Source organism: Dasypus novemcinctus, chromosome 9, assembly GCF_030445035.2.
Source record: "Dasypus novemcinctus isolate mDasNov1 chromosome 9, mDasNov1.1.hap2, whole genome shotgun sequence".
NCBI lineage: Eukaryota > Metazoa > Chordata > Mammalia > Cingulata > Dasypodidae > Dasypus > Dasypus novemcinctus.
In genome coordinates, this window is record NC_080681.1 from 66,290,937 (window position 1) to 66,314,571 (window position 23,635).

Sequence of the window (23,635 nt, forward strand, 5' to 3'; positions counted from 1 at the left end):
ACTCTCTCTCTGCCTAGAGGAGCCTGTGACAAATCTTGGTATTTCTGTCTTTCTCTCCCATTTTTCAGCAAGCTCTATTCTTTCCCCCGTTTCCCAATAAATTCTTTTTAGTGGTGGAAGGAAGGAAGGGAGGAAGGGAGGAAGGGAGGAAGGGAGGAAGAGAGGGAGGGAGGGAGGGAGGGAGGAAGGAAGGAAGGAAGGAAGGAAGGAAGGAAGGAAGGAAGGAAGGAAGGAAGGAAGGAAGGAAGGAAGGAAGGAAGGAAGGAAGGAATTTTCTCTCTAAGCTCTCCTCTTGGGCAAATAGGACTATTACTACTATTGGCTAACCTTAATCAAGCACATATGTCAGACAGGTGCCAAGCAAATCACATGCACTTTGACCAACCCTAACAAGAACCTTAGGAGGTTGGTGCTGTTGTAACCTCATTCTTCAGACAAGGAAGTCAAGGTAAAAAGCCGGGTTAAGTAGCTTGTGCAAGGCCACAGATCAGGCTGGTGCTGGCCCCATAGGATGCTTTTGTGCTGATGTGGAAAGGTGCTTCTTCCTCTGGGAAGATGCAGCTCCATTCCAGAATGCCCAGCTTGGCAAGCAGAGGCTAGGCAGCCTTTTGCCCCCGATTGCCCCCTTAGCCAAGCTCCCTCAGCAGAGTGCATACTGCATATCTGTACCAGGCACTCACAGAGCCAGAATCCAAACCTCAGTCTCTCTCACTCCAGAGATGCCATGCCTCACCAATCTGCTGTGCCCCAACCTCATAAAGGTATTGTGAGGATTAAAATGGAACAGATCATAGATGTAAAGCACTTAGCTCAAAGCTTGGCATATAAGAAGACCACAATAAAAGTAGCTACTGGTATTGTCATTATTATTCACATCATCATTCATTCTCAACTATTTCCAAAGCTTTAACAAACAAATACATCAAATTTTTCATTCTCTCTCATATGCCAAGCAATATGCCATAATAGATGGTGAGGTTATACAGATGAACAAAACAGTGTTCCTGTCTCATTGAATTAAACACCCAGTGGGAGAGAAAGTCACACAAACAGCGAGCTGAAATAAAAAGTGAAATGTGCAGTGACAAAGGTATATACAAAGTGCTGGGTGAGCACAGAGGAAAAAATGTTGTGCCAGTGTGGGGTTGGGATGGGTACCAAGGCAGTTTCCGTAACAGCCGCAGAGAGGAAGGGACATTTTAAAAGAATCTGGATCACTAGATGTCGGCCATTCTGGATTACTAGGAGGGAAAATCCAGACAAGGGAAAATGCATGAACAAAAGCATGGAGATAGAGATATACATAGTGTATATGGCCCAGAATTTGCACTTGGCAGTGGCAAGTCATTAAATGTACCTAAGTAGAGATATGACAGGGTCAGATTCTGGTTTTAGAAAGAAAGCTCTAGCATCTAGAGCAGTGTTTTACACGTGGCAGGTGCTCAGTAAATGTTTAATGGATAAATGGAGGGAGGAACTAAAGAATGGATGATTGAATGCATGACTTTGAAGGAAACCTTGCTCCTGGTATAAATACTGAGGCACTTGCGTGTGAATTTCAAAGTGCTCTGGGATTATGTAAATATGTATGCTTTCACGTATTTATTTTAATCCACTGTGGAATGAACTTGGACTGAGATAGAGAACATTAGCCCTGGAAGAGTTCCTGGAGAGGAACCACTGTGATCCAACCTCACCAACCAGAAGCTGAGTTGAAGCTTCTCATGAACCAGCCACAATTTTGGCTGCTGCAGCGTGACAGCCCTTGGATCTAATGGGCTAAGTTTTCTGTTTTTCCTTTCAGTCAGATGTTCCAGTCAAGGTCTCGAGCTTCTCTTAAGCTCACCTTTTACATTTCCTCCCCATGTCTTGCTTAATCATCTGTGCCCCTGCCTAGAGTACCCCCTTCTATGTTCTTCCCACAGACTACCAACCCTTCAAGACTTTATTCCTCCAGGATATCTCCCCTGACTATACCGGGTCAAAGTGACCTTCACTTCCACTGGTAAGAGTAGAGGTTATAATAGTTCTTGGACATTTATTTATGTTTCAAGAACTGTGCTTAGCAGATTGCATCCTTTATCACACTTAATCTTTACAACAGCCCTTTAACTATGGGCCATTGTATACCCAGTTTACAGAAAGAGAAACTGAGGCACCATCAATATCATAAGAGCTAATAGTGTGCCAGACACTGGGCTAAGCATTTGTCATGGATTACCTAGATTATTCTTGCAACAGCCCTCCTAAGTTGGTAGTTACTACAAATTCCACTTTACTGATAAAACAACTGAGGATCAGAAAGGTGAACATGTTCGAGTTTTCCCCAGAGTTTAGGTGATGGTGCCAGTATCAAAGGAACGTTCTGTCTCTATAGCCCATGTTCTTAACGCCACTGCCTTTCCAGGTGAGAGCAATGACATGCCCAGGGTCACACAGCTAGAGCCAGGTGCTAGCTAACCTGATGGTCCATGTTTTAATCCCTCTGCCAGACAGTCCCTTGGCCACTGTCTAAACCACCCATTTGGTTCTTTGCACTGCAATTGAATATTATGTTTTCTTCCCGTATCTTACTGTTCTAACTGGATTGCTGTTTCCTTCAGGAAAGAAAATGTAGCTTTGAGACCTCAGTATCCCTTAGGATCCCAAAAAAGTACCACCACATGGTGCTTAATCAGTATTTATTAAGTAATTGGTTAATAAGATACATTGTCTATCAAAATGATATTTTATTTTCTTGAGTATGGAGATTTGTGTAATTCAGCAACTCAAATTTACATTGCAGAAGCAGTGATTTCAGATTCTATTTTCTTTTTATACCTTATAAAGCAGATCACAGAATAGAAATGATGGGTTTATTATGTATGTGCTTAATAAAAAATAATAATAAAGCTCGAAATTTAAATTTCTTTTGAAAGTGAAATTGTGTTCCTTGAACATCACCAAGTAGTTCCTCTATGAATACTACTGCTCTAGTGTGTCTATATACCTTATAGTAACTTATACTAACTCTCGTTATTATCACCTAAATCCCAGTAATATTTAGAGAAATTTCACACTGGACCTGACTTGTTTATGTGAATTTCCTTCCTCACTAACATGAGGACCTACTCCTTAAGAGCAGACTATAAACTTTAGAGACTCAACCTTCTGCAAGTAAAAAAAGTTTCTACTGGCTGACTATTTTTCCAGCTCCTACATGGGGAGGTTAGAAATTTCCTGTAGGTTTCCTTGTCCAGTTTTAATCCATCATGTTGTTGCCACCTGCTGGTGAGAAATGGAGGGTGACCTGCTCTGCTAGCTAAAGGCTGGGGATTTTTGCCTTGAAAACATCCGGATGCATTGGAAACTAAGAACATTTGTTGCCAATAGTAAATTTCCAGCCAGAGGAATGTTTCACTCCCTAAATAAAATCCTTTCCCCAATTTTCATGGCCCTCTGGGACTAACTGTACTTAACCTTTACTTTCATTGTGCCATAATTATATCACACAATTTCATTTTATCATATAAAGTAACTCCCAGAGCAAAGCTCCTCCTGAGGAATTCTGTTTTCTTCATCTTTATTTCCTCTGCACCCAGCATATATGTCTCAAGACATCATAGGTACTTAATAATTGCTTGTTGAATATGAGAGAAAAAGAGCGCAGGAGGGAGGAAGGAAACCTTTTCAACCATGGTGATCTAACTAGACAGCCATATTTGAGTTACAAAATCATTTAATCAACAAGTGCTTCTGAACTTTCATCCTCACCAGATTCTGAAGTCAAGGTAAAAATCCTTTTCCCTTTCTCCAGTAGCTTAGCAGAATTTAAAACCTCTAAAGTGGGGCCATTAGTCCTTTAGACTCACAGGCTATACTTTCCCTTTTTCCTTGGGAGTCTCAGTAATTGCAGGGCAGCTGAGGTATTTTCTCGTTTCTTAAAGGCAGAGTAGAGGAGACTTGCTCTGCATACTATGGACTTTTTTTTAAAGATTTATTTATATATATATATATTTTTTTAAGATTTATTTTATTTATTTCTCCACCCCTCCTCCCCCATTGTCTGCTCTCTTGTGTCCATTTGCTGTGTGTTCTTCTGTGTCCGCTTGCATTCTTGGCGGCACTGAAAATCTGTGTCTCTTTTTTGTTGCATCATCATTTTGCTGTGTCAGCTCTCCATGTATGCAGCGCCACTCCTGGGTGGGCTGCGCTTTCCGAGTGAGGTGGCTCTCCTTGCCAGGTGCACTCCTTGCACCTGGGGCACCCCTATGCTGGGAACACCCCTGTGTGGCATGGCATTCCTTGTGCACGACAGTAATGCATGTGGGTCAGCTCACCACATGGGGCAGGAGCCCTGGGTATCGAACCCTGGAGAGCTGACACAGCAAGATGACGCAACAAAAAAAGCAACACAGTTTCCAGGTGCAGAAACAGAAGAGCACACAGTGAATGGACACAGAGAACAGACAACGGAGGGGAAGGGAAGAGAAATAAATAAAATAAATCTTGGGAAGTGGACTTGGCCCAGTAGTTAGGGTGTCCGTCTACCACATGGGAGGTCCGCGGTTCAAACCCGGGCCTCCTTGACCCGTGTGGAGCTGGCCCATGTGCAGTGCTGATGTGTGCAAGGAGTGCCGTGCCACGCAGGGGTGTCCCCCACATAGGGGAGCCCCATGTGCAAGGAGTGCTCCCCGTAAGGAGAGCCGCCCAGCGCGAAAGAAAGTGCAGCCTGCTCAGGAATGGTGCCGCACACACGGAGAGCTGACACAACAAGATGACACAACAAAAAGAAAGATTCCTGTGCCACTGACAACAACAGAAGTGGATGAAGAACACGCAGCAAATGGACACAGAGAACAGACAACTGGGGTGGGGTGGAGGGAGAAGGAGAGAGAAATAAATAAATAAATCTTTTTAAAAAAATCTTAAAAAATAAAAAAGAATAAAGGACGGGAGGGGGAAAGAAAGAGGAAAAGAAAGAAAGAGGGAGGGAAGCGGAATTGGCTCACCCGATAGAGCATCCGCCTACCACATGGGAGGTTCAGGGTACAAACCCAGGGCCTCCTGACCTGTGTGGAGCTGGCCCATGCACAGTGCTGATGCGTGCAAGAAGTGCCGTGCCACACAGCAGTGTCCCCTGCATAGGAGAGCCCCACATGCAAGGAGTACACCCCATAAGGAGAGCCGCCCCGCATGAAAAAAGTGCAGCCTGCCCAGGAGTGGTACCACACACACGGAGCCCTGGGTATCAAACCCTGGAGAGCTGACATAGCAAGATGACGCAGCAAAAAAGAGACACAGTTTCCCAGTGTCACTGGCAAGAATACAAGTGAACACAGAAGAACGTACAGTGAATGGACACAGAGAGCAGACAACTGGTGGGGGTGGGGGGAAGGGGAGAGAAATAAATAATAAATAAATAAATAAAATTTTTTAAAAAAAGAGGGAAAGGGAAGAAAATTTTAAAAGAAAAGAAAAATCCCTGGAGTTCTCTTCTGATTGGAAAATGGGTACCTTTCAAGGTACTCAATGCATAGTGGGTGCTAAATAAAGTTGCATGAAAGGAAAACCCCATCATAAAAAATGAGGGACTAATAAAGCATATGTGGCTCAAGTGATTGAGCTCCCACCTACCACATGGGAAGTCCCAGGTTTGGTTTCCAGTGCCTCCTGAGAAGACAAGCAAGACAGTGAGCTGATATGATGGGCAGGTACGGCGAGCTGATGCAACAAGATAACACAACAAGGAGACACAAAGAGGAAAACAAAGAGAGGCACAACAAAGTAGGAAGCTGAGGTGGCTCAAGGGTTTGAGCACCTCTCCCTAACATGGAAGGTCCCAGATTCAGTTCCTGATGCCTCCTAAAGAGAAGCCAAGCAGACAGAAAGCACACAGCAAATGGACACAGAGAGCAGACCGCAAGTGTAAACAACGAGGTGGGGGGGAATAAATAAAATAAATTTTTAAAAAAATTAATATAGCACAACATGCTTGTTTTGCCATGCAATCTCCTTACTTGATTCCCATCGCAGCTCTGGCATCCCCTTCCTAGGGGGCCTTCTTGGGGTCAGGTAAGCCCAATAGACTACTAATCATATCCTTGTTACTCTAAAGAGCTTGGTCTGTTGACCAGCAGGAACCACCTGGGAACTTGTAGCAATGCAGTCTTGGCCCCACCCCAGACCTACTCAATCAAAATTTGCACTTTAATAAGGTTCCCAGGTGATTTATATGCATATTACAGCTTGAGAAGCACAGTTCTATGAAACCATGGTTAAGTTGCTCACCCTCTCAAGCCTCAGATTTTCCATCTATGCAATGAGAATAAGGATAGGGCTAACGCACAGAGCAGATAGAATCATATGAAATTTCTGATATTTAGCCATTTTGACCTATAGAAATGGCAATTCCATATGGTTCAGCATAATACTTGCTCATAAAATTAAATAAAGTAACCCATAGAAAATCCTTACTAAGTGTTCAGTAAATCTGTCCCCAGCCTAGGATCTAAGAGAATTTTTCAATTTGAGTTTCCCATGCTCAGGACATTGGAAGTAAACTTCAGTAATCCTGGGATGGGGGTGGGGGAGGTGATGAGTTAATTGACCTAGGGAGAAAACAAATGATTGGAACCAACATTGCTTCTCACGCGCTGCTCTCTGTGCCCATCCCTGGGCTGGGTACTGGGGACACAGAGTTGGCCTGGATTCAGCACGTTACATGTAGACACAGTGGAAAGTAATTTACATAGATACTTCCATTTCATTCTCACAAAACCATAAGGTGGGAATTCACTCCATGTGTAAAGGAGGGAACTAAGGCTGAGAATTTAGCATATGTCCAAGGTCAACAGCAAGCAGATGATGAAATGAGGTTTAGAAGCCAGACAGGTTAGCTAGCCCATGTGCGCAAATGCCACAATATGTCAGCACCGTGGACTGGAAGCTTTCCTTCAGGCCACAAGCACTTGAAATTCTTCTCTTTCTCAACCACCTTGCCTCTTCTTGGCCTACCAGCGCCTCTCTGCTTCTGACATCCTATTCTAATACGACAGAACATTAACTCCCACACCAAATGTTTCAGTTCCTAAATGAGGGGCCACTTTTACTTCTAGCCTAGGACACAAACTCAGCATCTGTCCGGCAGCCCTGCCTGGAGATCTGTGGAAAGCTTCTTGGACCCTGGTGAGAATATCTTATTGCCTGTCCAGCTAGAGATGGCTTTAGAATTTTCACGTTTTTCTTCAGCTCTATCACAACAGGGTCCCCAAGCCCCACATCAAAGTTGGGTTCTAATCGTATCCAAAAGCCTGTGGCATGGGGAAGTTCCTGCTACTGGGTTCCCTGCTCCGCACCCTGCACCCACAGGTCACCTCTTCAGCCTTCCCTATGGTCACTTGAAAATGGACGCAGTTGTGGATTCATTCATTTAGTGGAAAAGTACTGAACTCCTGCTGTGGCCAGGCACTGCGCTAGGGGCTGCTGTGGCCAGGCACTGCGCTGGGGGCTGCTGTGGCCAGGCACTGCGCTGGGGGCTGCTGTGGCCAGGCACTGCGCTGGGGGCTGGCCTACAGGCCACGCAGCAGGTGCTGTTGGTGCTTGGCTGGTATCCCCTCAGATCTCTCCAGTTGAGAGTGAGCTGGCCCAGCGATTCCCAGCAGCAGTGCCTTTTTGTCTTAAGGCTTATTTGGTCGTAGGAAACCTGCTCTGCCTGTGTGAAGGCAGGACAGACAAGTTCTAGAATTAACATCTCCCGGAGCTGCCCTCTACCAGTGATTTGTGGGAAATTGGTATATAAATCCTCTGACTCTCCCATCCCCCAGGCGGCTCCATGCTAAGGAGCTCCTCGGTGGGGTTAAGCTCTAGTTACCCAGGATGGTAAGGAGATTAAAAATGCGCTCCCTATTGGTTGCCCTTCTTTCCCTGTCTCACTTCCCCACCCCTCTCTTGGGGCTGCCTGAGCTCACCACCTAAATAAACCATTTGCCCTTAAAACCTCATTTTGGAGTTTGCTTCTAGGGGATCCACAATCAAGGCAAACAATGTTCAAAACTCACATCCTTGCCCTCAGGGGCAGACCCAAGCAGCAGTCATTTGCCTGAACCTTCAAATCATTATTCTCTAAATATTTTTTCAACATTTATTACATGGGGATTGAGATTTCCTATGCATGAATAATATGGATAAATACTGATTTCCTATGAACAAATACTAATTACAGAAAAAGCATCGATTACTAATACCTGTCTGTAGCAGTTTGATATAATTTCGAATTCCAAAAATAGATATTGGATTATGTTTGTAATCTGATCTGTACCTGGGCATGATTAAGTTATGATTAAGGCTTTGATTGGGCAATGTCGTTAGGGTGTTGAGTTCCCACCCCTTGGTGGGTGGGGACTCACAGATCAAAGGCATGGCAAAGGGGACAGAGTTGAGGGTTTTTGATGTAGGAGTTTGATGCTGAAGCCTTAAGCTGGAGTCCCGGGACATAAGCTCATAGAGGGAAGAGAAGCCAGCCCCAGGAAGAGAAAAACCCTGAGCCCAGAGAGAAGCAAGACCCTGGAAGAGAGGAACCCAGGAAGTCTGAACCCTCGCAGACATCAGCAGCCATCTTGCTCCAACATGTGAAAATAGACTTTGGTGAGGGAAGTAATTTATGCTTTATGGCCTGGTATCTGTAAGCTCCTACCCCAAATAAATACCCTTTATAAAAATCAACCAATTTCTGGTATTTTGCATCAGCACCCTTTTTGCTGACTAATACACTGTCTATTGTCCAAAACAGAATCAATGCTCAGGAAAATTTGACAAATTTCCTCCCTTCTTCTGAAATTCTGGTTCTTTCTTCAGTTTTCTTTGGTGACTTCCTAAAATAGACTTCTCTTAAGGAAGTATTTTAAAGGGTTTAAAAATTCAGATAATATGTTGTCAGATTTTCTCAGTAAACGGTACTAGCCATGCATTTATGGTTTTCTGAACTTAAGTAGATTATGATCAAGTTTTTTTCTAAAAAATCAACAAAGATTGGTCTGGACTAGCTGGAAATGTTTTTCATTCTCACCGACAGATAACATCTACCTCGTTGGGAGCAAAAGCAATCTATATTTTGACAATCTATATTTATCTAGTGATGTCTTAGTCCAAGCCAGGTCAGTTGTAGTATAGACCGTTGGTCCAATTTGTAAAGAAGGAAGGAGCAACTGGGAAAGCAGAGAGAAAAACTTTTACTAAGCATTTACTTCCTGCCATAGACTTTTTTTTAAATCCATTTTTAAATATACTTTTTAATTTTTTAAAAAGATACTTAGACTCAGGAGACTTGAATCTCTCAACTGACTATAAACCAGCTGGGCCCTGAGCCTCAGCAGTGCTGCAACTCCTACTCTCTGGTTCATTGGACTTACCCAGTTCAGCCAACAGGGAGATGAAGATGATCAACCACCACACAGTGAACTGAGAGAGTCTACAACTGCAAGCAGGAGAATTGCATCCATCTTCCATGTGTAATCTAAACCCCCTCTTGATATAGAGGTGGAGTGGACATCACCATCCCAGGGCCTCCAGAATGGAGGAATAAAATATGGATTAGAGTGGACTTACTGATATTCTACTATAAAACTATTGTGACTACTAATAGAAGAAATTGTACCATTGATGGGGAGAAAGTGGCCACAGTAGTAGCTGAAGGCAGGGAGTGGGAAGAAGAGATGTGATGTGGGGGCATTTTTGGAACTTGGAGTTGTCCTAAATTATATTGCAGGGTCAAATGCTGGACTTTATATATCCTGCCATAACCCATTGAATGTACTGGGGGAGAGTGTGAACTACAGGGTAAACCATTATCCACGTGGTGCAGCAGTGCTCCAAAATGTGTTTGCCAAGTGCAATAAGTGTGCCACAATGATGGGGGAGGTTGTTGGTGTGGGAGGAGTGGGGTCAGGGGATGGGGGTATATGGAACCTCTTATGTTTTTTATAATGTAACCTTTTTTGTGATGTATGTATCTTCAAAAAAATACAATTTACAAAAATGATGGGGTGGGGAGCTAGGTTATAAGGGAACCTCTTATGTTTTTTAAATGTAACGTTCTATGTGATCTATTAACTTTAATTTAAAAAGCATTATTTTAAAAAAACATATATATTCACGGGATTCCCACATGCCCCATTCGCTACCTCTTGCACATTTTCCCACATTAACAACATCCTTCATTAGCGTGGTACATTTGTTACAATTGATGAATACATTTTGGAGCATTGCCACTAAGCATGGATTATAGTTTACATTGTAGTTTACACTCTCTCCTGTGCAATTTTGTAAGCAATGAAAAGATGATGCTGTATCTGTCATTGCAATGTCATTCAAGACAGTTCCCAAGTCCTGAAAATGCCCCCATATTACACCTGTTGTACCTATTGTACATGTTATTCCCTCTCCCCCCTCAGCACCTCCAGTGGCCACTGCCTCCACATCAGTGATAAAAGTTCTTCCATTGCTAGAAACAATATAAGTCTATAGTAGAATACCAGTAGACTTCTCTAGTCCATCGTTCATTCCCCAGTCCTGAGGATTCTGGGATGATGATGCCCTCTCCACCTCTAATTGAGAAGGGCCTTAGATCCCATGGCTGCCATAGACTTAACATTCAGTTTCTCATTTAATCTTCCATTCACCTTATGAGGTAGATATTCTCATTATTATTTTTCTCATTATTATTATTCCATTTTATAAATGAGGACAACAGAAGTTCAAGAAGAACAATTTTGTTACATGGCTAATGAGGAGGCAGAACTGGGATTTGAAACTGTCTGCCAAATTCCAAGACTTGTGATACTGGAATCCAGAGCTAGACTAAGCTCATTTAGATTAATACTTTAATATAGTGACATCAGACTTCAAGAATGAGGAGGAGTTTAAACTGGGACATGAGAACTGGGTAGGATTTGGATGAGTAGAGAGGAAGAAAGAAGTTGTTCTAAGTGTGGGAAACAGCACAGAAGGTGAGAAGTTGTAGAAATGGATGTGTGGTGTCCAGAAGCTAGAAAAGGGTCCGGTGCATGGAGGACTGTAGGGTGAATGGATGGGTGGATGAGTGGGGAATGATTGGCTGAGGGGGTGGGTGGATGAATGGATAGGTGGATGGATGTCACTGCATATATGGTATGATGACCACTTATAAAACCTGAACACAAAAAATAGGGATTTTTTAATAAACATTGAGATTTTAACTTGAAAGCCAGTGTTGTTCTTCAAGTGTGTCAGCTGTGAGAGTTTGTGGACATTTGCCAGGATAGTTTCACCTGCCTCTAGAGATAATATAATATGTACAATAGTTCAGAGCAAAGACTTTAAAAAAATTTTATTTATTTATTTTATTTTTTTATTTTACTTATACCTCCACTGCCTGTGCTTGCTGTCTGCTCTTTGTGTCCCTTTGCTGCGCATTCTTCTGTGTTTGCTTGTCTTCTCTTCTTGTCTTCTCTTTAGAAGGCACCAGGAACCAGTCTTGGGACCTCCGACGTGGGAGAGAGGTACTCAATCACTTAAGTCGCCTCAGCTCCCTGGTCTGCTGAATCTTTCACTGTCTCTCCTCTGGGTGTCCCTTTGTTGTGTCTTCTTGCTGCACCAGCTCTCTGCAGCCTGGGCCATCAGCTCTCCACAGCACGGGCCAGCTTACCTTCACCAGCGGGCCATGGAAAGTGAACCCAGGGCCACCCATATGGTAGACAGAGGCTTTTGGATTTGAATTTGTGCATCACTTCTCGCTGCAAGACTTTGGGCAAGCTGCTGAACCTGAGCAGCTTCATCTCTACAGTGGAGATATTACTATAAAGCATTCTTCAGAGGGATAAATGAGCCAATGCATGTAAAGCTCCCAGCACAGTGCCTGGTACACAGAGAATATTCAAATAATGGTAGGTTTGTAAACTCGAAAATAAATACTTGCCCCTGATTAATCTGGGGCCTTTTTGTAGCCATGTGCTTCTCTAAGAGGCACGACCTATCACTTGTTAAACCATTTTTCAAGGAGACAGAGGTGATCTTGATGAAAGTGTGCTAATTAAGGCTTCTAAACAAACACAGGACAAGCTGGAAAACAGAATTTTGAGCCCCCTATCTTCTAAAATCCAAAACATAGGTTAGCAGCACAAGGACTTCAAACTCAGGGACTTCAAAGATAGATCTGTTTTAAAATCTAAATGAACCCATTGTTTATTTATAGGGCAAACCACTGGACTATGGGGGGGGGGGAATCACATCTCTCCACAAGGACTCAGAGGGCTGCTGTCACAGTGGCTCGTGTGGAGCCACTTTCCTCAGGCACAGCACGAGGGCAGGGGCGGAGCCAGGCTTGTATGGCCTAAAGCTTAAAAAACTCTGGGACCTTCTTTTAGAAAAATATAGAATGATATGACTATTGCACACTTTACAAAATCATATTACCACAAGGGCACATTGCTTGGTCCTTCCCAGAATATTTCTAAGCATATGACAGGGAATCCTTCTAAAATCGCTTTGAAAATTTCTACCACAATTGAGCCATTCATGTATTTAAAAACTATTAAGCACCATCTTAGTTTGGGTACCCCTGAATGTACAGCCCAGGACAAGGATTAGGATACAGGTAGTTAATTTGGGAGGTGAGTCAGAAATCAGGAGTGAGGGGGCAGGGAGAGTAAGACAGAGAAGGAAAAGCAAATATTGGGGTGAGGTAGTTACTATTTCAGGGACTATAGTTGAAGTCTGCTGGGGACGCCCTGAGGAACTGTGCAGAATACACCTCGGAAGAGTCCTGCTGGAAGACTGGCTGGAAGTTTGAATGTTTATCCATCAACTCCCACCTCCCATCTGTTGAAGGATGCCCCAGGTGCATGACCTCCTCAGCTCTTCTGAGCTGGGCTGGGCCTTTTCCTTGTCCTATCTTGTCTCATCCTATCATGTCTTCCCTTGCCTTGCCCTCCCTTGCCTTTTTTTTTTTTTTTGAAAGCCCTAAGGCAGAAAAAGTTAGTAACAACACAGGAACTGGCCATCAAAGCTGCAGCTGAACTCAGAGGTGGGCTAACAGGACATGGCATACGGAACCAAAAATGACTGTTACAAATATCATCAGTGTACCAGGGGCCAATGTCTAACTCTATTTTTAAACCAGGCCGGTTCATCTACACAGTTCAAAGAGTTGTGTGCATATATCTCAAAGGCATGTGTCAGTCGTTCAACAAATGATTGTTGCTTGCCCCCTATAGTCCTTGTTTTTTTTTAAAAAAAACAAAACACAACAGAACAACTGGAGATAGAGTGGTGAACAAGACAGACCTTGCTTCTCTCTCTCATGAAGTTTATATTCTGGTAGGATGAAACAATAAATAAAAACATGGTAAAATTGTTAGCTAGTGATAATTGCTACTCGTGCTGACAATGGAAATATGGTAACCTGATAATAACTAGGTAACTACTTAAGAATGTCAGCAAAAGCTTCTCTGAGGAGGTGGCATTTAAGTAGGTCTGAAAGTTAAGAAAGCTAAGAAAAATGACAAGGAGACAGGCATGAGAAAATTGGAGGGGCATGGAGGGGATTCTGGGAAGAGGAAAGGCTAGTTCAAAGACATCCAGTCCAAAAGGAGCTTGGTGTAGTTGGAGCATGGTGGGCAGGAGGAGGGGGGTGGCTTGACATGAGGTTAAAGAGGTAGTCAGGGGCCAGATCATGTGGGATCTATGAGGTAGGGCTAGAATTTGAGTTTTATTCTAAGTGTGTTAGGAAGCCATGAGAGGATTTTTAACAGGGAATAACATGTTATGATTTTGTTTTCAAGAATTCACTTTGGCTTGTGTGTCAATAATGGGTTGAGGTAGAAGTAGAAGCAGCAGAACAATTAAACAGAAGCCACTGTAATCTGGGTAGGAAACCAAGGAGCCTTGGATTGTGGTAACACCAGTGAAGAAGAGAAAAATGGAGAGCTTCAGAATATGTTTCTGAGGTAGAGCTGAGAGCACTCTCAGCTGAGCGCATGGGGTGGGATGGCAGAAAGAATTAAAGGATAACTTCAAATAGATTTTTGACTTGAGCATCTCAATGCCTTGGGATTATTTTTGAGACGGAGAAAACCAGGAAAGGAGTAAGATGATCACGATAGTGCAGGGAGTCAAAATTTCAGTTTAAACCACATTCATTTGAGACATCTAAAAGACATCTGAGGAAATGGCAAATGGATAGTGGGATATAGAAGCTTGGCGTTCTGGAGAGATGCCAGGAATAGAGGTATTCATTTGGAAGTCATTGATTTATAGATGGCTTTGAAGTCATTGAACTTCAAATATCATGCCACCTAGTTAGAGAAGAGTTAGGATTCATAACAGAATCCTGGGCACTCCAACCTACTTTCCCAACTGTCCCGTTCCATTTCAATTCTCCCTAGCCCCACCTGCTCCTGTTCAAAACAACCCCTCAGGTGATTTTGGCAGTTTGATCCTTGGATAATTCCAAGAATTTTAGTTCAGCCCTTCTTCTGGAAGTTTGATCCTTGGATAATTCCAAGATATTTAGCTCAGCTTTCTTCTGGCCGTTTGATCCTTAGTAATTCTAAAGACTTTGGCTCGGCCTTTCTTCTGGTCGTTGTGGTTAGATTCCTGGGTCTTGCTGTGACCTTTGGGACCCAAAACTTGGCATCAGCTTACCCAGGCTTTCCAAGTTTCCATGAGAAGGATATGGCACTCAATCACCGGACATAAAAATTTGCCCTCAAAGAGTTAATAACATACTCAGGGTGAGAAAATACAATCACCAATAGTCAATAAGGCGAGGTTTGGATAGATGGTCTAATTGTCTGAGGTAACAAATAAATGACAAAGATTTGAACAAAGTAGGCAAAGCAGGACTTTAGGAAAAGTGTTAAGGGGATACAAGAGAAGGAACCCTGGATGGGGAGTCACACAGACACAGGTTCTCTTGCTTGCTTTGCCATGAACTCACTGAGTATATAACCACCTCCTCTTTAACTGCTCTTTCCTCATCTTTAAAACACAAAGGTGAATTCAAGGTTCAGCCACTCCTTGCCTGGATGATTCTAAGATGACTCCGGAAACATCGGCTGTATGTGACAGGAAATGGATGCTGGAGTAGAGGTTGAAAGCAGAATGTCTGTTGGAAGATGTGAGAGATGGGGAGGGCGTGAAGGAGGGGGAGGGCTATGGAAGCGACAAGGCTCCTTATGCACTTGGGTATCCTCTTAGAGACTATAGGAAGGCACAAAAAAAGGCAAGATTCAAGCTCTGTTTTCACGAGGCTCTCAGTTCCTTTGTGTTGGACTGGGAAACAACACTGAACATCTTGTAGTTCCCTTGTACACTGTGTTCTTCTTACTTCCTGGTAGTCAATGAGCTCCTCCCTCTGCCTGGAACTCCTTTTCCACTTCTTTTAATGGTCTAGGGTTGCCAGATAAAATACAGGACTCCCAGTTACATTTGATTTCAGATAAACAACGAAAATACACTTTGGGTACAAGTGTGTCTCAAGCAGTGTCTGGAACATATTTATACTAAAATAAAAAGTTATTTATCTGAAGTGTTAATTTAATTGGGCGTCCTGTATTCTTATTTGCTTAATCTGGCTTCCTTAACCTTGCTACCTCTTGCTCATGCCTTAGGCCCTGCCTGGTATCTCCTCTTCCATGCACTTAATATTACTTAATTTTTTTAGAGAAGTTGTGGTTTTAAAGAAAAATTATGCAGAAAGCATGGTGCTCTCATATACTGTGCACCTTAGACACATAGTTTTCCCTCATAAACATTTTGCATTAGTGTGGTTCCTTTGTTACAATTGATGAAACAATATTATAATTATATTATTAACTCTAGTCCATAGTTTACATTAAAGTTCACTCTTTGTGTTGTACAATTCTGTGTGGTTTTTAAAATTCTTTATTCTGTAACATATATACAACTTAGAATTAATCATTTTAGCCACTTTCAAGTACACACTTCAGTGGTGTTAAATACATTCACAATATTGCACTACCATCACCACCATCACTATCAAACTTTTCCATCACCCAATACAGGAACTCTGTAACAATTAAACATTAACTCCCCATTCCCCACCAACACCCCTGCCTCTGGTAATCTGTATTCTACTTTATGACCCTATGAATTGCATATTCTAATTATTTCATACAAGCGAGATCAAACAATGGTTGGCCTTTTGTGTCTGGCTTATTTCACTCAACATAATGTCTTCAAGGTTCATCCATGTTGTTGTATGTACCCAAACTCCTTTCCTTTTCATGACCAAATAATATTCCATTGTATGTGTATACCACATTTTGTTCATTCATTTATTTATTAATGACTAAGTGGGTTGCCTCCACCTTTTAGCAATTGTAAATAATGCTGCTATAGACAATGGAGTGCAAATATCTGTTCTAGGGCCTCCTTTCAATTCTTTACCCCCTTGCCTTTCCTGACAGTTGCTTCCGTCTTCCGGCAAGCTGGATTTGGTGCCCCATCTCTTTGCTTCCATATCTTCCAAGTCCTCCTTGTCATCGAGCTATAATTATACTTCTTTCTTTCTCACCAAACTGAGATTCCTTAGGGACAGAGACTCTGTCCTTCCCTGCTCACCATTACATCCCCAGCTGACATACACTAGATGATTAATAAATACATATTTGATGAAAAGTGGAAGGAAAGAAGGAATGAAGGAGGAAGAAAGGCAGACAGGCAGTTCTCAGTGGCCTTCAGGAAGGAATTATCTAGAAAAAAGGAACAGAGATGAGGTAAATGCCACAAAGGCAATGCCCGTGTCCAGTGACCTGTATGCTTTCCTACATGATCCTAAAATACAGCGGTGGGCATCCGTCCAATAACTGCTTTTTAGTTCATCCTGACAGTTAAGGCAATTAGAACCCCTAGGTCTCTACGCGAGACTAAGACTTAAAATCCATCCACCCAGTAACCCCCCAAAAAAGACAATTTTGCAGATCAGCGATTCTGATCCCCTTTTGGCAGCCTGTCTCCATCCGCCTTTGAGGAAATGAGTAATGGAAGACTTTGCAGCCAGGACCAAGAGAGGGCCTGAGGGCAAAACAAAAAGGAGTGTCCCAAACCTCCTTAATGAGCGTGGCCTGAAGTGGCTGTTGGGAGCTGCAGTCCCTGGAAACAAGGTGGTCAGAAATCCAGAAAGAGAACAAATAACGGGGAGGGGGTATGTTTGTGGTCTGGGTGGACACTGGAGACTGCCCGCAGCTGAACTGACGTGCGCTCCTGGCAATACAAGAGCTGGGCATGCTGGAAGCCTGCCACGAGTCCGAGACAAGGGAGTAGACTCCAGGAAGGACTGGGGAGCAGGACTCCCATTCTTCACCTGCAGTTCCTTTCTACTCCGTTAGTGTTTTCATTCTCTCCCCACCAGCCTCCCTTTGTTCTCCGCTGCAGCCCCAGTCTCAAGGAAGGAAAATCATCCAATGGGCTCATTTACCTAGGCGGCCCGGGCTTCATGCCGGGCGTTTGCCTGCTGCCTTCCAGGCCCATTCTCCACGCCTCTCCTGCTCTGCTCTGTAGCTCAGGGGCCGTCTCTGCAAGTGTTTCTCAGGCTCCTGTGTTCAGCCCATGGGAGGTGCTAGAAGAAAATGGAAGCCAGGAGTTCCGGAGAAGCCAGGACATTTCTCCCTCCTTGCTGCTTCAGGCACAGCTCCGGCAGTGGTTGCCTCCACTTACTCTCGGGCAGTCCTTCTCTCGGTGGCCCCAGCTCCTGTCAGGCAGCCCTTCCTCCAAGGCTCCAGCTCTGGTCCTCGGCTCTGGTAAGACCATAACCTCCTAGAGTGGTTCATTCCCCTCTGGGTCACCTCACCTTCCCCTGGTACAGGGTCACCTCTGTATCTAGTTCCCTGAATTAAACCCCCTCGACTGAGTTCTGTCTCCTAACTCGACCCTGACTAATACAGCATTAATTTGTTATTTTTCCCAAAGATATCTATCTTTGTTTTAAAACAGGGAAACAGAGGCTGAGTGTATTACAGAGGAATGAATGGGAGGAGATTTAGTGGCTGCTGCCCTCTCACAACACATCATGAGAGTAACTGCTTGAGTCTTTTGTGTTAGTTGGGCTCTTAGATCGCAGAGAACAGAGACTTCCTCCAGGGAAGCCCAATGTGGCGGGGGTGGGGGCTTCATTTTAAGGACATGAGAAGAAGTCAAGAAGAACTGGTCCCAGGGTCCAGCCTAAAGGGACACTGGAAAGCTTGGCACATTGGCATGAATGATGATAGTCCCACAGCCCCCAAAGATATCTTGTCCTAATCCCTGGAACCTATAAATGCTACCTTATTTGTCAAAGGACTTTCTGAATGTGATAATTAAGTATTTTGACATGAGGAGATCATCCTGGATTGTCTGGGTGAGCTCTAAATGCAACCCCAAATGTCCTTGTAAGAGAGAGGCAGAGGGAGATCTGACACAGAGAAGAGAAGAAGGCAGTGTGAACAAGGAGGCAGAGATTGGGGTGAGAGAGCCACAAGCCTCTGGAGGAGCAGCAGCTCTGCCCACACCTTGATTTTGACACAGTGATCCTGATTTTGGACTCTGGCCTCCAGAATTGTGAGAGAATAAGTTTGTTGTTTTAAACCAGCAAATTTGGGGCAATTTGCTGTAGCAGACCTTGGAAAGTAGGACAAGGGTGGTTCTTTGCCCCACTTCTCTGCCACGAACACGCCACAGCTTGGCACCCATCTGCTCTGTTCTCTTGCCCTAGTTCTCATCCTCCACTCTATTTTTCCTCCACCTCAGAGCCTCTCCTTCCTCACAGTTTCTCCTTTCTCAAAACTGTGCTTATACTGTCTAAGTGCTCTCCAACTCCTATCTGTGTTGGGACCTTTTATCGTCAGCAGCCGCTGCCTTTCTATCTGCCTTTTATAGTTCATACATTGCTCCCCAGATTAGCAGAACAGCCTATGGGCTGCCTGCCCTTTAAGTCAAGTGCCCATCTGTGGTCCAGTTGTCAAGTTGTCCCTGGCCAGTCAGGGACCTAGAAGGAATGAGCAATGGGTCCCTGAGCACATAGGACTGTCTCTTCCTTGGAGCTATCAATGGAGCACTTTCACTTGGATTGGGTATGGCAGATGATAGGATTGTCACATCTGATTCAGCTCCTATGTCTGGACGTTTTTAACAAAAATTTTAGGGAATTGGTTCTGAGGAAGCACGTCTGAAATGAAGAAAAAATAGTTTACGGAAGCTAACTCTTCTTAGTAAGGAATTACCCCCAAATCATAGGCAGACCAGTGCCCTAATAAAATGTAGCATTCTTTTCTCCATGTCATGTTTACATTTTTGTTTCGAAGCCAGGGCTGATTGGGCAAGGGAGCAACAAGTCCTTCATTTCTCATTTAGTTTTCCCAATAAACAACACTTATGTTGATTTCATTCAAAAACTGGTTTGTGGAATGATGCTTATCTGCTCAGTGAGCTACCTTGGCCTACCAGCCTTCGTTTAGCTGTGCTCTAGTCTAGAGCAGGGCTTCCGAACCGTAGTGCCCTCACATCACCTAGGGTACAGGAGGTGCAGGGTTCTGCATTCTTAGCAAGTCCCCCGTCATGTCGCTTCTTCAGGTACATGCGCACTACTTTTAAGTTGTAGGATTCTAGAATAGACTGGTTTCTGATGATTCAGTTTCATGGATGTTTCTAAGAGTGCCTTAGAAAACATAGCTGAGCCAAATAATTTGGGGGAACACTGGGTAAAACAAAGTACATCAGGTTTCTTTATTGTCGGGGCTTCTTAGAACTTCTTGCCTGCTAAATCCACAAATTTATTTAACCACAAATCCTTTGTTCCCACAATCTCACAGATTAGGGATTTGAAAAGTACACTTTGGGAAATAGTTCTCTGGAAATTCAATTCCTAATCCCTTACTCTCAGCCCAGGGGGTTTTTTGTAACAATGAGAGGATGCCAGAAACCTTGCTCATGGTTTCAGAACTCGGCTCTCCCTGGAAACAAAGACTTAAATCAGAGAGACTAACAGCTCCAAAGTCTAAAGGCTGTGTATAGGGTAGTGGTTGGAGTAACACACACCTATGTTTGAATCCTAGCTCCACAATTTACAAACTGTGTATCATCGCCTCTGAACCTATTTCCTAATCTGTAAAATGAGGATACAAGTATTTACATACCTTGTAGGATTATTGTAAGAAATAAATTAATTGAACGTGTGTAGAGGATTCAGTATGGTGCCTAGTATGCAGTAAATGCACAGCGGAAACTCTTATTATTACGACGATGAAAAATACCACATTTCACAGGCACCCCATTTCTTACTCCAGTTTTTCACTTCAGGAGAGAGGGAGAAAGAGATGGAGAGAGAGAAAGAGAAAGCGCAAACATTCTGGCTGGAAGGGAACTTATGCTTTGAAGCTGACAAATATAATTTGTCTTGAGACTGCCAAGCTCTCGGGTTGAGCCTTCATATTGGAAAAAAAGAGACAAGCAAGATTAATCTGAGCCTTCATTACTTACTCCATCTGGCCTGGCTTGGCACGGTCTCTTAGCTTTACTCCTTCAAAAGCCTCAGAAGAGTGGTCTGTAATGGTTTCTGACATGGCAAGAAAGGGGCTTGCACAGCACGGAGATAAGGGCGCTTGCACCGGGGCCAAAACACTTCCAGCGCTATGGCCCAGATGCTCCACCACAGAAGAAAGAAATGGACTGAACGGGAGCCAAGGCCTCAGGATTCCCGGGGCACCTGGTTCCCCACGAAGGGGTGCGGCAGGAGCCGGGCTCACGTGGATGGTACCAGTGATGCAGATGGACTGACTGGGGCATGTTCCAATGACCGGGGGCGCTTTTTAATCTGGCTTTACTGTCACACTGGGGATAGGAAGGTGTTAGGGGGAGAAGCGAAGGGCATTGTTTGTTTCAGACACTTGCCAGTAAAAACCTGCTGGGGAGGCTTTCTCATTCCTGTTTTTGTTTCCCTGCTCACATGGCCCTTGGGAGAGGGAGAGAGAGAGAGAGAGGGAGAGGGGGAGGGAGAGGGAGGGGGAGAGGAAAGGGCCCCGATGCTTACTCAGCATCTACTGGCTTCCAGGCACAGCACCGGGTGGTCTCTCCACTGTTGGACTTAGTCACTCATCACAAGCCTGAGAAGTAGAGTTTACTATTTTCCTTTTATTAGGAGAAGGGCCAGGGTCACACAGTAAGTGAGAGAGCCAGGATTTGAACAGAGGTCTACCTGCTATGTTGGTTGGTTGTGGTATTTTGTACACACACTAACAGCCTTGGCCTGACAGGATTTGAGAGGGGAGAAGTTATGAGCAGAGAGAATTTTCCACAGCCCCAGGAGGCACCAGCACTGTGGCCTGAGTCTTCTCTCCTCGGAGATTGTAGGGCATAAGGGCTGAGTAGATGCCTTTGAACTACCTTTGGAAAGATGGAGTTCTTGAACTGGAGACCAAGCCAGATGAGTCGGGGGATTGTTTATCTTGAATTAGGGGACCCCCAAGTGTCTGGACCAAAGTCATGGACTTTGGCCCCCATGACTCGAGTTGTTGAAGTCCAGCCAGATAGCTCCCAAGGCCTCAGGGAAGTGCTTGTGGGAGCCTTGGGGGGCCGGTCCAGCTCAGAATACCTTAATGATTTGTATGAGGCTCTCTACTTCACCAGGTGACTTCTGGGAACCTTCTGTAGCCAATCGTAGATCAGGACTGTCAGTATTTGCTTACTGTGTTAACAAAGACCATGGAGAATAAGAGCATGGGTTTCCAAGTCAAACATCCCCAGCATTCTTTTTCTTTTTCATTTGGCAGATATTTACTGAGCACCTATGTTGTACTGAGCACTGTACTAGGCCCTGGGTCCACAAAGATGATCAAGAAAAATGGAGCTTATAGTTCAGTGGAGAAGATGGACTGTAAAAAAAGGAATTGTAGAAGTGATTTATTGTAACTGTGATGAGTGCTTTGAAGGAAAAGCACAGGGTGCCAAAAGAGTATATGACAGGGAGGGAGATGCAGGGCCCTGCCCAGTGAGATAGTCAGAGAAGGTGTCCCCAAGGGCATGACCTATATGCAGAATCTAAGGGATGTGTAAGAATTAGCCAGGCAAAGTGGTTTAGGAGAACAACATGGATGAAAGCCCTGAGGCAGGAAGGAGCCTGGCCCATTTGAGGAAATGAAAGAATTTCTGTACTGATGGACCTTATAGGGAGAGCAAAAGAGGGCTGTGAGATGGGAGCAGAGAAATAGGCACATAGGGCTTTTGAATGCCATGTTAAGGATTTGGTCCTACATGAGACAAGTCTCATATTGTCACATGTGACAAAAATCTAATACAAACTAGCTTAAACACAAAGGCAATATATTTGATTCATAGAGCTGGGAAGCGCAACATTAAAGCTCCAGGTATGACTGGATCCAGGAGCTTAAACAGCATCAGGAATACTATCTCTTCCACTGTTTAATGATCTCTGCTTGTCTATGCACCTCTTCTGCATGGGCCTTTTAACTTGTGATCCAAAAGGAGCAGACAGCTACCCTTCTACCTCCAATTTGGAAAAAATAAATAAGTAAGGGAAAGACTCTGATTTCCACTGCCTGGCTTACACGCCCACCCACAGGACCGCTGACGATGTCCAGAAGGATACGGTAAAATGACCAGCCTCACCTGGGGCCTGTTGCTATCTCTGTAGCTAGGGAGGGGATAGAGGGGGAAGAAAGGGGGAGAAAGTCACCATGACTGACAACCCCGGGACCATGGAAGGAGTTTCCCCAAGGAAAAGGAGTACCGGCTATAGAGGAAGAGAAGTGGGAAAGATGTGGGGTGGACAAAGACGTTAACAAAACAACATTATTCTCTTCCTAGCCAAGGAAGGGCAAATTCTTATTTATTGGCAAACCTGCTACCAGTTAATCGGTATCAGATTCTGACTTGCACAAGTACCATTCTTCACTGTCAAAAACTGGGAATGCTCTGAGTTATTGGGCAAATTTTTCTGACTATTTTTCAATGTTTTTGGGAAGCTAGACAAATGCTTCCAACTCATGATGGAAAATATGATAAGAGTTCAAGAAATCCAAAGTGATAGAGGTGAAGTCTTATTCAGCATCTTGCAGTGGATCATCAAACTCAACTTTGTTTTGTGTTGGGAATAATGTTCCAAGAACTACCAGGGCTATATTTTTAATTAGGCCTAAATACCAATTGTTAAATAGAGCGTAGTGTTTAAGCAGTGAATAAAATGGGTGCTTTGTTGTTAGGATTGGGGGGAAAAACAATATTATAAGCAACAAAGAGCAATGGAAAGCCACTGAAGAGTGTAAGTGAAAAGCAAGGTAAAATTAATTTATTTTAAAAAATCACACTGGTTATTGTAAGGCTGGAATAGAGCAGGCAAGAGAAAAGGCAGAAAGGACTTAGATTTTAGGTAAACTTAAACACTTCCCAATAATCTAGAAATTATCTAGGAATACTTAATAAACCATAGCAGAATTTTTTTTACATTATCATTGTGTGATTCAATTTTTTTTAGAGTTGTAGGTTTACAGAAAAAGCATGCAGAAAATAGTTCCCATATTTTACCCCCCATATTATTAACACCTTGCATTAGTGTGGTATATTTTTTCTAATTGGTAAAAGAATATTATTATAATTGTACTATTAACTA

At 43.7% G+C, this 23,635-nt stretch overlaps 1 pseudogene; it reads left to right on the forward strand.

Moving 5' to 3' along the window:
- Positions 1 to 22,826: 22,826 nt before the first annotated feature.
- Positions 22,827 to 22,916, forward strand: LOC111758900 (small nucleolar RNA SNORA24; annotated as a pseudogene).
- The last annotated feature ends 719 nt before the right edge of the window (positions 22,917 to 23,635 follow it).